We start from the raw sequence: 15,951 nt of genomic DNA, 5'->3' as shown, positions 1-15,951 counted from the left end.
CACACACACACACACACACACACACACAGACACACACGAGCAAAACTGTTACTTCTTGCTGTCTGCCTTCAGTAGCGGGCAATAGCTGATTCCTTCAAATTAAGCACAAAAAAGAGGTACCTTCATTTTACTGCGGTACGTACAAACCATGTTTTCTTCTCTCATAACCTCAGTTAAAGTTTTATTAAAAAGAAAATTTGAGATGTCGGATGGATAGAATCAGGAAATATGCTTTAGTTCGAAGGGTAAATCTTTATGGAAGTCTCATTTAAGGTGTGGTAAGATTTATCTGGATCAGAACTAATAATCTCTGACTGTATTTATTGGCTGCTGCTGAGGGGAAAAGGGTGATAATATTTTTAATTGTCTCTGTATGCATTTGTGTGTATTGTTTGTTGTGTTAGCAATATATCTTAGAAACCATTAGACTGATTTTAATGAAACTTTCAGAAAATTACCATTGGATGTACATCTACAGCTAAATAACCCTTGAAGTCAACTCAGTCCAAGATGGCTAAAATTAGATGTGATGTTAGCTGATCATCCTGAACACAAATCTAGCTGGTTCTCACGATATGACATGACATTTACAAGGTTTGACAAAAACGCTTTAACTCTGCGATCACAATATGATCTTTCTCTTCTTGGTGATATACATTGCTTCAAGAAATGCTAGACCTTTAATTTATAATTATTTATCAGTTTTGTGTGTGATTTTCAGCTGCACAGCATTTGAGCAGGTGTTTGTTCAGTAAAGCTTTTAAATCCTTCCTCCAACATTGATCTTCAGGATTTAAAACTCAAACACTCACTTGACTGACTGATGTTGCAAAGATTTCACTTCTCTCTGAGACTCTGTAAAGCCTACGGATTCTCACCTCTGGGGTGAAAAGAAATCATTTTTTGTAGTTCAGAGAGTGATGAAGTGAAGATCCTGTCCTGTTGGCTGAAAGTGGAGACAGTGATGAAATCTGGGCTTTGTTGCTGTAATCTCTCCTGTCTAAAGATGAGGAGGAAGATGGGATGAATGTATGCTTAAGATAGGAAGACAAATGTTTTGTGCAGCTAATTAGTCCAGTTATGGTCCAGGTGCTGCTTAGAAAAAGATCTTTCTGGAAAGCTTCAGAATCTGGTACGAAACGTCAGCTGACCCAAACACTTTATTCCAACTGAAACCTATGAAATGTTATCCTTACAGCAGAGCAACATTTTTACTTTTGGCTTGCAGATGCCACTGGATGACTTTCTCTCACTTAGTCCATTATTAACATAACAAGATGATGCGCTTTTATTATTTTTTTAACATTATACTCGAGTGTATGTCTGAATAAATGAACTACCACTGAGGCCAGTAAATTTGTATTTCCACCAAAAAAACCCCCCAGCAAACCGTGATAGGCATTTCCAACATGTGTGCAGTTCTTTACATTTTTTAAATGATTTAGTTTTTATTTTCCCAGTTGTATAAAACATTTCTTCAATACGCCACAGTGCCTGTCCAGTTCCGTAAGGATTAAAAGTCAAGCCTTTCTTAAAGGAGTTCATCTCACTGCCTTTCATGTCTGTTTTAAACTAAGATCGTCTTGTGTTGAAAAATGACAGAGGTGCAGCCATTTTGGTCAAACCAGAGTTCCAGTGATTACTTTCTGAAAGTTTCAATAAAATCTGTATCTTATTTTATCATTAAGGAAATTCTAAAATAAAGAGCATTGAACATTTCCCATTTTTACTTGATAGGGTTTAAGTTGCAGGCTGTAAAAGCTTTTGCTCGTTTTGTGTGGTGTAAACAGACACGCCCTCGTGGGACTGAATGGGAAGGCTGAGAATGGTGTCATTTGTGAGGAGTGATGAAGGGCAGACTGCAGTGTGGGGGGTGGGTGATGCTTACGATGCATCCACAGAGTGATCACTGATCTCTGCACCTGTTCACCTTCTCTTACGTAATGCTACGGATTTATTTGGACTATCTTGAGCTGGTGTTAGGAACTTCATCACAATAAACAGACCAACCCCTCATTCCTGCCTCTGCTCCTTCTCTTGGAAATCACTGCCAGTTGCTGAGGCTTTCTTTGTGTTAGCTGAGAACAAGGGGAAGTGGTAGGTGGAAAATGTAAAATGGAGCATCCTCCGGAACGAGTCTGGTTGTGCTGGATTGATGCAGATATACAGTGTTTGTGAGTGCATGTGTCCACACATCTACAGTCTTTCCAAGGACCTGAACAGTTTGTTTGCATCCCAATTAAAGAAGGGATAGCATTCGATATTTTTGAAGTTCTTAAGGTGTTAATGAACTCTCTGTGTCATGTTTGAATCTAAAGTACCCCTCAGAGACAGTGAAACGGCTCTATTCTCCATATCAGGTTTGCACAAATGTCTCCAATCTGCATAAATGCTGATCTGTTAACAATCAAACAGGGCAACTACACTAACTTACATATATATATTTCATCCCTAAGTAGACATTAGCACATGAAAATGGACGCCCTAGGAATCTAACTCTTCCTGTTATACAGTATGTATAGGACAAGTGTGAATGTTGATGACCAAACTTGCTGCTGATTTAATATTGTCCCGCTCTGAAAAGCAAAGGTGGATGATGATGTTTTTATCCTTGGTGTGTGTGTGTGTGTGTGTGTGTGCATGTGCTCGTGTATCTGTCTGCCAGTCATGAACACCTCTTGTATGTCTTTAACTGATTAATTTTAGAGCCATCTCTTTCAAGACGGCCCCCATAGCCAAGTGCTTTAACTTTGTCAATTTTACAAACACCGGCTTAAATTTTGATGTGGTGGTCGCTGAGAGTCTTGTTCAACACATGTTCTGAGTGCTCACAGATAGCACAAGATCTTTGTTTAAAGTTTTGTCATTAACTATTTCAGGTCAAGCTAAATATCCCCTGAACCACTGCACAGATTTCAATAACACTTTCAGGAAACAATCTTTGGCTGTACATTTACAACTAACTAACTCAAGACAACCCAATTTAAGATGACTACTACAGCCAACTGACTTTAGAAAAGACAAAAATCCACTTTTTGCACTTTCACAAAATAAAAAAGTACAACAAAGTGTTTATGAAATAAAAAATAAAATTCCAGTGATCGCTCATCCCTGGTACAGAGCTTCCCTTCAGCTTAACAGGAGTTTTCCTACTTGATCTGTCCTTATGACACCTGTGTTACAGTTTGACAGGTGTATCACCCCAGTCCAACTGTCCCTGGAGCGGGTCACACCAGAACAGGCTGAGCTCCAGGTGCCACTCAGGGCTCGTCTCCCTGCCTCACTGGATAAGTTGAAAACGTTATAAACGTTATAGGAGTAATAGCAATTTATTATGGCCGATTGAGCAATAGCAGGTCTGTGATGCCCTTAGATGTCCAGGGGTGCACCTGCAACACTCTAATTAATAGCCTACATTTTGTTCATTTTCTTCTAACTCAGTGTGGAAAATACGCACGAGACACGTACTCTAAGCACAGGGGTTTGAAGCAGTTGCTGCTTGCAGATAAAGCACAACCCACTCTGCATCTGTTTTTAGGCAAACATATTCTTTATTTTAGGAGCTTAATATAATGTCGGATTTAAATAAAGGAGTGTTTTAACTGTTTTTCTGTTTTGAGATCCATGTTATTAGGAAACCATCTAAAGCTAGAACCTAAATGTCCAAGTCTAACCATGTTGATGAGAAATTATAATAATAAAAAACTGGTCCAAATCGGCTCATCTTCATTTTAAAAGTGTACTCCAACAGATTAAATCATAAACATGGGAGCAGCTGACAAGGTGGGTACAATCATGGCAGAAGTAGGCAATGAAATAATGTCCACAACCTATAATACAGTTTTGCAAGCCATGTACATAAAAATTGGTCATGATTTTCAAAAACTGCTCGGGCAAAACACGTCCACATGGCTCACCGGTTGCAGAGATTGAGAATTTTGTGAGACTGCAACAGAAAATTAGCTTTTTCTCACAATTTTCTTGCAGTTTTGAGTGTGTTCCCTGAGGCATTCTGTGGGGGATGTTCCAGGAGTAGGGTCCTGTATAATTAAAGCATGAGGTGTGTCCTCATCCTCGGTACAAAGTGGAGCTTGTTCTCAACGTGGGTTGGGTGTCCTCAGGGCTGTCCTTGTCTCTGATCTTGTTTGTGGTGTTCATGAATCTCAAGGTGCAGTCATGGAGCGGAGGGGTTCTGGTTTGGAACCTAGCAGATGATGTGGTTCTGTTGGCACCTTTAGGCCATGAAATTCATTGGGGCTTTTCGCAGCTGAGTGTGAAGAAGCTGGGATGGCAGTCATCCCCTGTAAGTCTGAGGCCATGGTTCTCAATCAGAAATAGGTATCAGGATTTGGGGGTCTTTAGGTTGGGTTTTGTTTTAGGTTTATTGTTTCTTAAATGTTGTTTTTTGGTTCCTGTGTCTTGTTCTCTGTGCCCTTTGTGTTCCCTGTAATCATTCACCTTTCCTCTGCTTAGTCCCTGTCAGCCTGCCTCAACCACCCACACCTGCCCCTCATTCCTAATCAGTCACCTGTCCCTGCTTCCAAATCATCCTCGGCTTTTAAAACCTGTTCATGTCCTTCACTTCCCTGCTGGTTCATTGTGTCACTTCCATGTGCTGTCTGGTTTCCCTCGTGTTCTAGCAGTCCTGGTTTTTGTAAGTTTTTGTTATTTAGTTTTAGTTGCTGCTCGTCAGCCTTTTTGTTTCGTTCATTTGTACATAAAGTAGCTTTACTTTGAGTTCTTCCATGTCTGCTTACATTTTGGGTTCGACCAGCTCACCTTAATCCATGACTGAAGGTGCAATGCTCCCTCTGGGTCAGGGATAAGTCTCCTTCTCAGTAATGAATGTGTTGCTTTGGTCTGTCGTGGCAAAGCTCTTGACTTACTGGTCCATCTACATTCCAACCCTCACCTATGGTCATGAGGTATGGATCATGACCATAGAATATGAATATAAAATAGACTTGAATATGCAGAATTGAGCTTCCTTTGTAGGGTGGCTTTGCTCAGCTGTAGAAATAAGCTGAGGATGTTATAATCTTGCCTGTGTTTTCCATGCCTGTGATAATCATGTTAATTCTTGTCACCTGGGCCCGCTGTTGATCACCTTCCCCACACCTGGGCGGTGGCCTATATATTCTCCTTCTCTGCTCTCCTCCAGTGCCAGATTATGAAAGCCCAACAGCAAGTAATTCTCCAGCGTTCTCGGACTGACTACCTGTGCCTTGACCTTGCTCACGTCTCTCGGATTTTTCCTCACGTCTCGCCCCTGTCGGACACTTGCTGGTTTTCGGATTTCTGGACATCGACCCCTGCCTGTGACCTGGACTTGGATTTCTCGCCTGCCCCTCTGGTACCGTTGCCTGTTTCTGTTACTCCCGGCTTCGACCCCTGCCCGTCCGACCAAGTGTTAAGCTTTGCCCCCGCGGCCTACCTTTCGGAGACGCTAATCCTCGTTTCCGTTCCTGGACTTCTCACAGCCGCTATCCTACAAGGATCAGGTTCCGGTCCCCATCACACCACCACCCAGGTCAGTGTAACCTTCTCAGTCCGTGGTTACTTCCTGGTTATCGTGTGGATAATAAAACTGTCTCGTCTCTTCTCAGTGCGGCGATCTGAGGTCCACCTGCTACGCATAGCATTCTCCGTGCTGTACAATAAAGACAAGTTATCTGTCAACTCCTGTGTCTGGGCTGAAATTCCGGGTCCGCTAACTGATCCATGTCAGAGGATCTCCCTCTTCTTGTAGGAGCTTGGATTAGAGCTGCTGCTCCTCCATATTGAAAGGAGTCAGTTCAGGTAGTTTGGTCATCTGATTGGGATACCTCCTGGATGCCTCCTTCTGAGGTTTTCTGGGTACGTCCCACTGGGTGGAGACACCAGGGCAGACTTGCAGGAGGGATTATATATCCTGTCTGGCCTGAAAGGCATTGGGATCCCTCAAGAGGCTTTGGAGAGTCTTATTGGAGAGATAGATGTCTGGGTTTCCCTCTTGGACCCGTTGCCTCTGTGACCTGACCAAGGATAAGTGGTAGAAGATGGATGGATAGATGATTAGATTACGATTCAAAGGGCAGTGATGTGGTTATAAAACGATTATTGATGCATCTCAGTGCATCCATAATCACACTTCAAACAAAATCCTGAGCATAGAATCTCCTAGACTTAAAAGAAACAAAATATTTTGCTCTACATTGCAGTATAAAACATTTTTATCATCATGCAAGTTGTGGCTCTTGTCAGCTTCATGTTTCCTTTTAACTTCATAGAAGCCAAAGTATTTTCAATCACTGGCTTTTTCTGCAGAAGGTGTTAGTCTGCTTGTATGTCGTGTACATGCCATAAACTGGATGCTGCACTTCTGAGTTCTGCCTTTTGTGTTTCTCGTGATGTTATTAACAGTAAATAAAAATGTATTTTTGACAGTTTTAAACTGACTCAGATTCTTTGATGTCTACATCACTATGCAATAGAAAATAGATTATAACCCCTGCCTAGCTGACAGTTTATTCACATTTTATCTGGTGATTCAAGGTCGTCAAAGCACTCAACTTATTCACATTGTTACTGTTTATTATAAGTTCCTACATTAGAAACCTTAGACTGTAGCCTATGAAAACTTGGCAGAAAGATGAGGTTGGTATTTCAAATACAGAAAGAACATAAACAGTCTTGCAAAAAACAAACAAAAAAAGTCTTGCAATATCCATAGCAGTATTTTGTTATTTTGACACTACACATTGGAAATTTCAACTAAAAAACCTAATAGCAGCAAAGAGCATTTTCTTAGTTTTATATACAGAAGATGTTTGATTGTTCTGAGATGGAGAAGTTGAGTGTAGAGTGTAGAGATGAGGGTTATTGAAAGGTTTTCAGAGCCTGTAAGGAGGTGCAGCCCCTTTCAGTGTGTGTGTGTGTGTGTGTGTGAGAGAGAGAGAGATGATGGGAGCGGTCTAAGCAGGCCTGATTGAATTGGAGCTCAGCAGACTCTCTTGATAACCATAATTGAAGGGCTGGGCAGTGGATGGAGGCCATTACAGTCGTGGTCTGGACATCTTATCAGTGCTGTGCTGCATTGATGGCTTGTGCAGTGTGGTCATGGTAGATACTGGATCACTTATGGTGTACTGCATGCAGCTCAAATGCTTGCAGCTAGTGCTTTTCAAGATGTGTGCACACAGTCTAAGAAATCATCTCCCTATTTCTTGCAGAATGTACTATGAAGGTGATCTCATAGCAAATAATCATTAACAACAACTCACTGAGGATTGAGCTTTTTAGACAGGAACTATCAGCTTAACCTTTTTGTAGCATGAGTGTCTTAAGTGTCTGGCAATTAAAAGATTAGATGTGGAGGCTGTACTGAACGGTGACAACAGTTTTTAAAGAGAGAGGCCCAATTGTAAAGTAACAATAGCTGTCAAAATATGTCACTTTTCAATGTTTTGTATATATGTGTCATCTATGACAAAAATAACCACTAAATAAGCATAATTCACTACCAAAAATCTACCGCATAATTTGTAATAAATAAATGAAATCAGCAGAGTCATATGTTGTTGCCAACAATTACAAGTCATTTGTTGACATTGGAACATTTTTGAGTTCATCTAACAAGGTTGAGTCAGGTCCTCTGGACAGGTTCTTAGTTGAAACATTTTGTTTTGAGCATGCACCAGCTGTAATTCTGACTACAGCTCCATCTTCTCAAACAGAAGCTGAAGCTCCATGTTCAAACATTATTGGCCAATAACTTTGGGCCTTGGTCAGACTGGAGAGGGGTGTGTTTTTTCATTTGGAGACGTTGGTGGTGAGATCGGATGAAGGATGAGAGGGCTGTAATCAAAGCAATATATATATATATATGTTCATATATTGCTTTGATTACAGCTCCAACGTGAGTTTGGGGCTGCAGCCCTGAGATTACAAGACTACAGAATGACCTGCAGCAAACGCATGATTCAGGAAGCCACAGAATTAGATTAATCAGACCCACCTGTGGTCGATCTAAATAGTTTTAGACACAGAAAACGAGCCTACCATGTTGAAGAAAATGTCCTGTTGTATATCTCCCCTCTGTCTTTAGTTTTCTGTGTTCAGTTCATGTCTGGTCTGTCTGCTCCAAGCTGCTGACTGATAATTTATCTTCTAATTTTAGTCTCATAAATAGATTTTTAAACAGAAAATCTCTACTGTTGGACACAGCAGATCACGTGAGGTGTAACGTTTGGTCACATCACTGAGCTAAAACCAGCAGAATGTGTCCACAGGGCAGAATATTTTACATCCCAATGAGACTCTGTTGGAGCTGCCCTGCAGTCCTGATCACTGCAGACAGGCGACATGTTAAATCTACTGATGAACAAGGTCAGTGATCTGTACCGCCCTATGACTGCAAATAAGTTAAAAACTGAGAACGAGTTATGAAAAAACTAATAAAGTAATTGACATTGTTTATCAGGAAGAACTACTTTGTGGGGCAAATGATTTGTTTTAGGTGCCTGCCCTTATAGACCAGCTGTGCCTGGTTAGAAGCATAAAAATAGGAAATCATGTATTTTGACAGCTTTTATGACTTTAAATGCTTATTGGGTGCAATTTTGGATTTAGTGCATATGTCTAACTGAGGCATTCTGTATACATTTAGAGGAACCCCCCATATTCATGTAAACCACCTCTAAAAAGTGTCTGATTCTCAAAGCTTAGTGCAGTTTGTAACATGCATTTAGCATCAAATATTTACTGTCTCCTGAGAGTTTGTGTTATTTGCATCTCTGCATGTGGCCAAAAATGTAAGGAAGTTCAGTAAAAATAAGAGGTTGGGGGTGGTGGTGGTGGTGTTGGTGGTGGGGTGGTGGTGGTGGTGGTGGGGGGGGCTTTATATATTTTATACTGACAGTATTCATACATTTCACAAAATGCTTTTTGATATTGCAGTTACTTCAGACACCTTGAAGTGGACCATACCAAGCCTTAAACTTGCCGTTACTCGAACCTCCCATTGCTGTCAATCAATTGGCATGAACTAGTGATTTATGACATGGTTAGATTTGGTATTGATCCAACACCAAGTAAACATAGGGCCAGTATCACTGATATCAGTCTGACACTTCTAACTTATGATGGCAGATTGTAGAGAGCATTGTGTCATATTTTATCATCAGTATTCTAAATCTGAATATATTTTCACAACTATTAAACAAACAGACTTTTGCTTTTTACTGTTATTTAGCTGATTGTTTTCTTTTTAAAACCAAGATGAATTTGAGACAAGGTTTCTGTTGTAACTAACTGAATTTGTGAAAATTAAATCAGTCCAAAGTGAAAAATGAATGCTACAGACTTTAGACTTTAGACTCTCAATTTTGCCCCATCATAAATTGGAGCCATTTGCTTTATGCACAAGAGGCAGAAATATAAATAAATTTCACTTCACTGCACAGAAGAGGCTGCAGTACAGATAGCACTCAATAATGAGTTTAGGCCAGAGTCTGTGGTGACATAGTGGTCAAGCAGTGTCAATAAGTCAGATTTCTCTCTGTGGTTGAAACATTTGTAGCCACTATGGCTAATTGTTGGTAGTTTTAATTAGCTATATGTAATTTTGATTAGCCAAAAAAATAATTACAGCCTAAAGTGATGCATCTCAGAGCATTAGCCCACTGATAACAAGGAATTAAACTGAAATATAAAATGAGGTTGGTAGGTTTTTTGGTGCTAGATTTAGATCTTTCAGTGGTGGAATCAGACAGAGCTGTGACTAAATGAGCCCTGGCTCCAGTTAAGCACTGTAACCTGTTTGGAGGAGAAAAACCTGGTATTGCGAGACATTCCTCTCATCCCTCTCATAAACTGTTTAACTTCCAGCTATCCTGTCTGAAGGAGATTAGACTGCTCCATCAAATCAACAGCATGTGAAACAACTAACATGAAATACATTGTTTCAGACGATCAGTTTTTAGCTGTGTTGTTTCTCAGTGTCAGTGATTATTTAACTCAGAATGCACAACTTGACTAAGGTGCTGTTCCCACCTTGCACTTTATATCAATATTAGGTGATTCAGTTATACATAGTCAGCTCTGACTGGTAGTGTTCACCTGTGTTCACCTGTGTTTAGTTACCCAGGCCGGATGCAGACACACACACAGACACAAACAGGTCATCATCAGGTCTGCTGATGTTTCATTCAGACATATGAACTATATTAGTATTTTGACATTAAAATTCTTCAGAGCCATTTGAGTTGCATTTTTGGAGAGTTATCTCTTAATAAGTTTATTTACCAAACACACTTGATATAAGATGAATATAGTACAATGTTCAGGGGCTTTACAGAGCTCAGTGTCAGAGTAAAGACTGTAAAAATCCACTGCAGTCAAACTCTGACAACCACCAGCTGTTCTCTGCACAACTTAACATCTGTGCTGTGTTTAAATGGTGAATATAGTCTCAGTTACATTTATTTCCCGAAATGTACAAGGATCTGTACACAGGAACTGTTTTATAATGTAACATACCACTCAGACTGTTGTTCTGTGCTCGGCTCAATATATTAGAGCTTATAGCAGAGGTGGCCAATCCTGGTCCTCAGGGTCTCCATCCTGCAGGTTTTCCTTGTTTCTCTGCTCCAACACACCTGATTCAGACGTTAAATCACCTCTTCATGTTCTGCAGAAGCCTGTTAATCACCTGTTGATTCGAATCAGGTGTGTTGGAGCAGAGAAACAAGGAAAACATGCAGGCTAGAGGCTCTCAAGGACCAGGGTTGGACACCCCTGGCTTAGAGGGACCACAATGTGTCCAATTAGCTGAAAAAACTCTAAGAACAAATAAACTAAAGAGAAACTCACCACACTGTGTCCTGGTAATCCATTCTCATTATTAAAATCCCAACAAAACATTTTTTTTAATTAAGATGGATTCCGATAAACAGTTCATTAAAATGTTAGTCAAAAAACAAAAGAGTTGTATATTCAGAATAGTCCCAAACATTGCTGTTTAAATATTTTTATTCTGCTGGCAGAAGTGGCTTTTATTTAACTTTTTTACCCTGAGACATGCAGTAATACCTCTGCTGCTTGTGTGGAGTCATGTCAGTCCAGCAGGAGGTCCTACAGTCGGGCTCAGACTAGCAAATGTACCCGGGTATAAGGAGTGTGCTCTGTTCGTGCACATTTAGGCCATTCAAAGCTGGATTTGGTTCTAGCCAGATGCAGTCTGATTGCTCAGGACAGAATTAAGTGACAGGTCTGAACAGAGCCTATGATGTGACTCCAGATGTATTTTATGACTGATACATTTTGATTTCAACTCATTGTGTTTATAAAATGACTATAAAGTATTTGAACCTAAATGTGAAACCATTATTTTAGTGCATTTTATTAGAAAGATTACTGTTATCAGGGCCTGTTGTCTGTATTATTTAAGTCTTCCTTTACTAAATGATTCATAAATTTCTTGAAGTGTTTTCTAAATCCAACTTGTACACCTAAGAAGAATGCACTTTTCTGTCACCTCTCTTAGCCTGAGGCCAGTTCGACCACAGTTTGGTTTGGGTCTTAAGGTTGGCCACACAACAGGTGGCCATTTTAGCCCTGATTTGTGTTTTCTTGTTTTGTATTGAAAGAAACTGGGAAAATGTTTGATGTTTGCATGTTTTTGTCAGCTCACCATCTTTGATCGGTTTAGTCTCAGATTTACTGTGATGTGGCACAGCCTCACACTCTGATTGGAATAAGACTGGTTTGTGTGTTTCTTTTGATATAAGCCTGTGATCTGCAGTACGGTCTAATACCACCCCCTGGACGGATACCAGGGAAAACGGGCTTTTTGTGTTTGGCCAGCAGCATGGTGCCAACTGTTGGAACTGTGTGATACAAAATACTGAGGCAGAACCTTGGAGGAGGCACAAACCGGAAAAACAAAACAGGCTCATCATAAAAGTACACTGAAACACAAAGCATGAATGTTGCTGCAATAAATATTTTAATGTTTTCTGTTCTAAAAATCAATTATTTTCATAAAGCCTGTCGATTTCTCATATGGCGCTGTCCCAATGTCAAACGGCACAGCTGCACACCTCATGGGTCTACGATGATAACATTTCAATAGCTAAATAACAAAATATCCAACATTTCGTGAATAAAAAATCTGGAAACATTTTGTGATGAAACAAGCAACAAGAAAACCACAAATGAACAGAATTTCAGTCACACCCTTTTCTAAAAAAAAAGCTGTATCTATCACACATTGGATGGAGTTAGGAGGAAAAAGTTCATGTTTTGAAGAACAGTCTTCTTTAATTATGATTTCTGAGAGCTCTCTCCAAAAAGTCCAGATGCAGGACTAGCAGGACATCACTGACTCCAGGCTTGCACTTAAAGAACAACAACAACAAACAAACGGTGCACAACCATTTGCTTCTGTCTGTTCTTCAAAATGTCCTGAACATAAGCCATAGCAGTGTCATTACACAGATTTACACTGCACAAGGCAATAATGTTGTGCAAGTGCACACAGATTAGTGTTTTTTCCCACATTGTGCACACCTCTGATTGCACTAAATGCAAGTGCTTCCACCTCCACCACAAGCAACAAAGGTAAATACGTTTTGGCAGGCAGAGAGATTTGCATTTACAAGCAGGCGGGCTAATTTAAATTAGAAAAAAACATAATTTGGAGGACCCAACAACATTTATATCATGAGAAATTTGTTTTTAGGCGTGTTTGAAATCCGAGATTCTACTGTATCTGATTCCACAGTCCTCTCTTCCCCATTTTAATCTGATTATTCGAGTCGTCACACAGTTTTTGTTCTCAGTCATTCTGTACCAAGAAAACTTATGTTGTTCTCCCAAATCACAGACGTTGTTTACACACTGGCTGTTCTGTTAGAAACTTTCTTCTTGATGTTAAATATCATAATTTCTGAGCAGTCACACTGCTTAGAAATGTGCCCTCCCTGCTGCTCACCTCAGAAAGAGGCAGCAGCAGGGGTGGAGCTGCTGCTCGTTTAAGAGGCAGGACAAGAACAACATCCCAGTACATTTCAAACCCAACAGGACTCTCAGGCAGAGGCTGGTCCATCCTAAGGACAAAACACCCAAACCAAAACTGAGCGGAGTTGTGTCTGCAGTTCAGTGCAGCGAAGAATGTTCAGACCTTTATATTGGAGAGACCAAACAACCTCTCCACAGACGCATGGCTCAACACAGGAGAGCCACCTCTTCTGGACAGGACTCAGCTGTCCACCTACACCTCAAGGATAAGGGACACTCCTTTCAGGGTCAAAATGTTCATGTTTTGGACCGAGAAGACAGATGGTTTGAGAGGGGGGTAAAGGAAGCCATCTATGTCAAAAAGGAGAAACCAACATCAAACAGAGGAGGAGGTCTCAGATTCCAGCTTTAGGCCTGATCCCCAGTCAGTTTCACTCCAATCAACACCTGCACTCATGTGACAAGAGTGGCCCATCAGTGAGTCAGACAAACAAGGACCCTAACGAGCCTCTATTGTTAGGAGAGTGAGAACAATTTGCAAGCAATCCAGCTTACATCACATCTCAGCTTTAAAAGCTCAACTCCACACTCTCTACTTCTGAACTGAGAAAGCTCCTCGGATGAGAAGCGAAACGTCTTCAGCTACAGAATAGAAGTCCAGTTGTTTTTGTTGTTTAACCTTTTTAGATTTTTTACCTGGATGACTGAGAATCTCCACCAGCAAACATAAGCTCTTGATAAAAACTGAATGAGAGGCTGAAGAAATGCCTAAATAAATGTTAAAACTAAGAAGTTTTTGCAAAAAGATGAGGCAGATGTGTGTTTGACATTGTTTCATTATCTCTTCTGTTACAGTAACACTCTGTGAGCTGTATGAAACATCTTGTTTTACATTTGAATACTGTCCTATTTGGAGACAAAACAAACTAACTGTGATCATTACATTGGCTGTACAGTCAGAATTAATATATACAGATTTTTTTTCAGTAGCTGTAGTTCATAGTGGTTGTACAGTCTGCTCCTCTCTAATGATTTTCTCACAAGAAATAAACTGGATCAAATAAATTATTAACTAATGCAGTTTTACTGTAGATGAATAAGAGCACATTTTGTCCTCTTTTGCTCTCTTTGTCAGCGATGACTGCCTTAGGAGTTATAAAAGCACATGAGCCATTCTTCAGATGTGTGAAGAGAAGAAATTGTGACTGCTCATCGGAGGCAGCTTCAGACACAGATTGCAGCTGATTGCTAGGAAAGGAAAATAACTGAAAGAAAAGAAACTGAAAAAGGGAAATAAGGGAAAGAAATGTAAAGGAAAGGAATAAAAAGGAAGTAAAAAGAAAGAAAAGCAATTTAAAAAGTGGAAAGAAAAGCAAAAAAAAAGGGAGTCAGACCAAGAGAAGACAGAGACAGACAGCCTCTTTGTTGATGGGTGTGCTTCCTTTGACGGATGAGCCTGAGACTGCTGATCGATGGCCTTGGAGATGTCTTCAGCCTCCCCTCTTCTTCACCCTCAGCACCACCACCTCCTTCAGGGACCTGATTGATCTGGGAGCTGGTCATCAGGATAGGTCAGAACCTCTCACATGCTAACTCTGGATCCCTGCACGCTACCTAGCTCACACTTCCATCTGTGTAAGAAGCCAGAAGCAGTGAAGCCTGCTAGAGGGAACGGCTTGTGTCTGCAAAGCTTAAATAGCTATGTCTATATACAGAACAAATGAACTCGTGCTTCTAATGCACTCTGGCTGGGTGCCACGCCCAAATCGCAAGTCTTGAATAGGCTATTTCCTGAACTGGTTATTTCATTCCATTCAGCCATGTTAGCTCTTTGTCTAGAAGCCAGACAGTGATGAGTGTAGTTTATCGAGCGTGGTCAGTCATTATGTTAAGCTGATGTCCATTACACAAATACCGTCTTTGGTTTGAGCTCAGAGATCAAAGCATTTACTTGCACTCACTGTTCGCAAAAGACTTTTATTTCACCAGTAAAGTTTAGACTGTAAGCAGAATGAAGACACTCTTTACTTTCAGCAAAGAATGACTTAAGGCTCCACCATACTCCATAAGACATCAAGAAGTCGGTTTGCAGTCATGTGGTGGTGAGACGTTCGTTTTCACACACACCTTTCATCGTCCACGAGACACTCGTCCACGAGACACTCAGGACTGAACCCCCAGGAAGCTCCTCCCTCCTACAGCGTTAAAACAGCTTTCTTCCTGCCAGCTTCTCAACTCTCCTGTCCTTCTACAGAATGTTGCTTCCCTTACCCCGATCAGACGTGTTTATTAAACCGACTGAGACAATCATAGCCATGAAGAGCCGCAGTCTTTTTAAGTTCATTGGTATGTAAGTTTAGCTGGAACAGCCTCGGCCAGCTGCTTCTCAGCGGAGCAGTAGAAGCAAAATGACTTCATTAAAGCTCACAAACACACCCACAACAACTTCTGACCAATCACACAACCCCTGTGAGACAAAGTTCAGCCAGGGCCTTGAGAAGTGGTGGACCAAGCTGCTACAAGAACAGAATGACGCAGTTTTCTTCATGCAACCACGTGAACGAGAGCGGACTTCTTGACTTCTCATGGAGAATGACAACAGCTTTAGAGTCCCATGTCTTTGAAATAGCCTTTGTTTAGCATCAACTTTCTGTTTGATACTGTTCTGTTTAGCACAAAGGTACAAGTTTCTGAGTCTCACTGTGGGATTACTATGGTTGTTTAGCTTGATTAAATTTATTGGAAATTTAAATTAATGTGCAGCTCTGTCCTAAATAGGCCCATGATCCAGATCAGTCCTGGGGGCTTTGAATTTGTCATAAAATTGGACGTTTTAGATTAAAATAGTTTTGTGATTGAAGTAAACACTTCAGGTAACCAATAATCTGAAAATATGAATTGGTCCAATCAACCATTTTTGGTGAAAAATGTTAAAAAATGAAAGGCCTAGCA

General features: G+C 40.6%; 1 protein-coding gene across 9 annotated transcripts in view; it reads left to right on the top strand.

Annotated features, from left to right (window-relative positions):
* cacna1ba (calcium channel, voltage-dependent, N type, alpha 1B subunit, a) overlaps positions 1–15,951 on the top strand; it is a 168,826-nt gene that overhangs the window by 7,323 nt on the left and 145,552 nt on the right. The window lies entirely within an intron of this gene.

Source organism: Kryptolebias marmoratus, linkage group LG1, assembly GCF_001649575.2.
Source record: "Kryptolebias marmoratus isolate JLee-2015 linkage group LG1, ASM164957v2, whole genome shotgun sequence".
Classification (NCBI taxonomy): domain Eukaryota; kingdom Metazoa; phylum Chordata; class Actinopteri; order Cyprinodontiformes; family Rivulidae; genus Kryptolebias; species Kryptolebias marmoratus.
The sequence above is the reverse complement of the archived record's forward strand: the minus strand, read 5'-3'. Positions and strand labels throughout refer to the sequence as shown.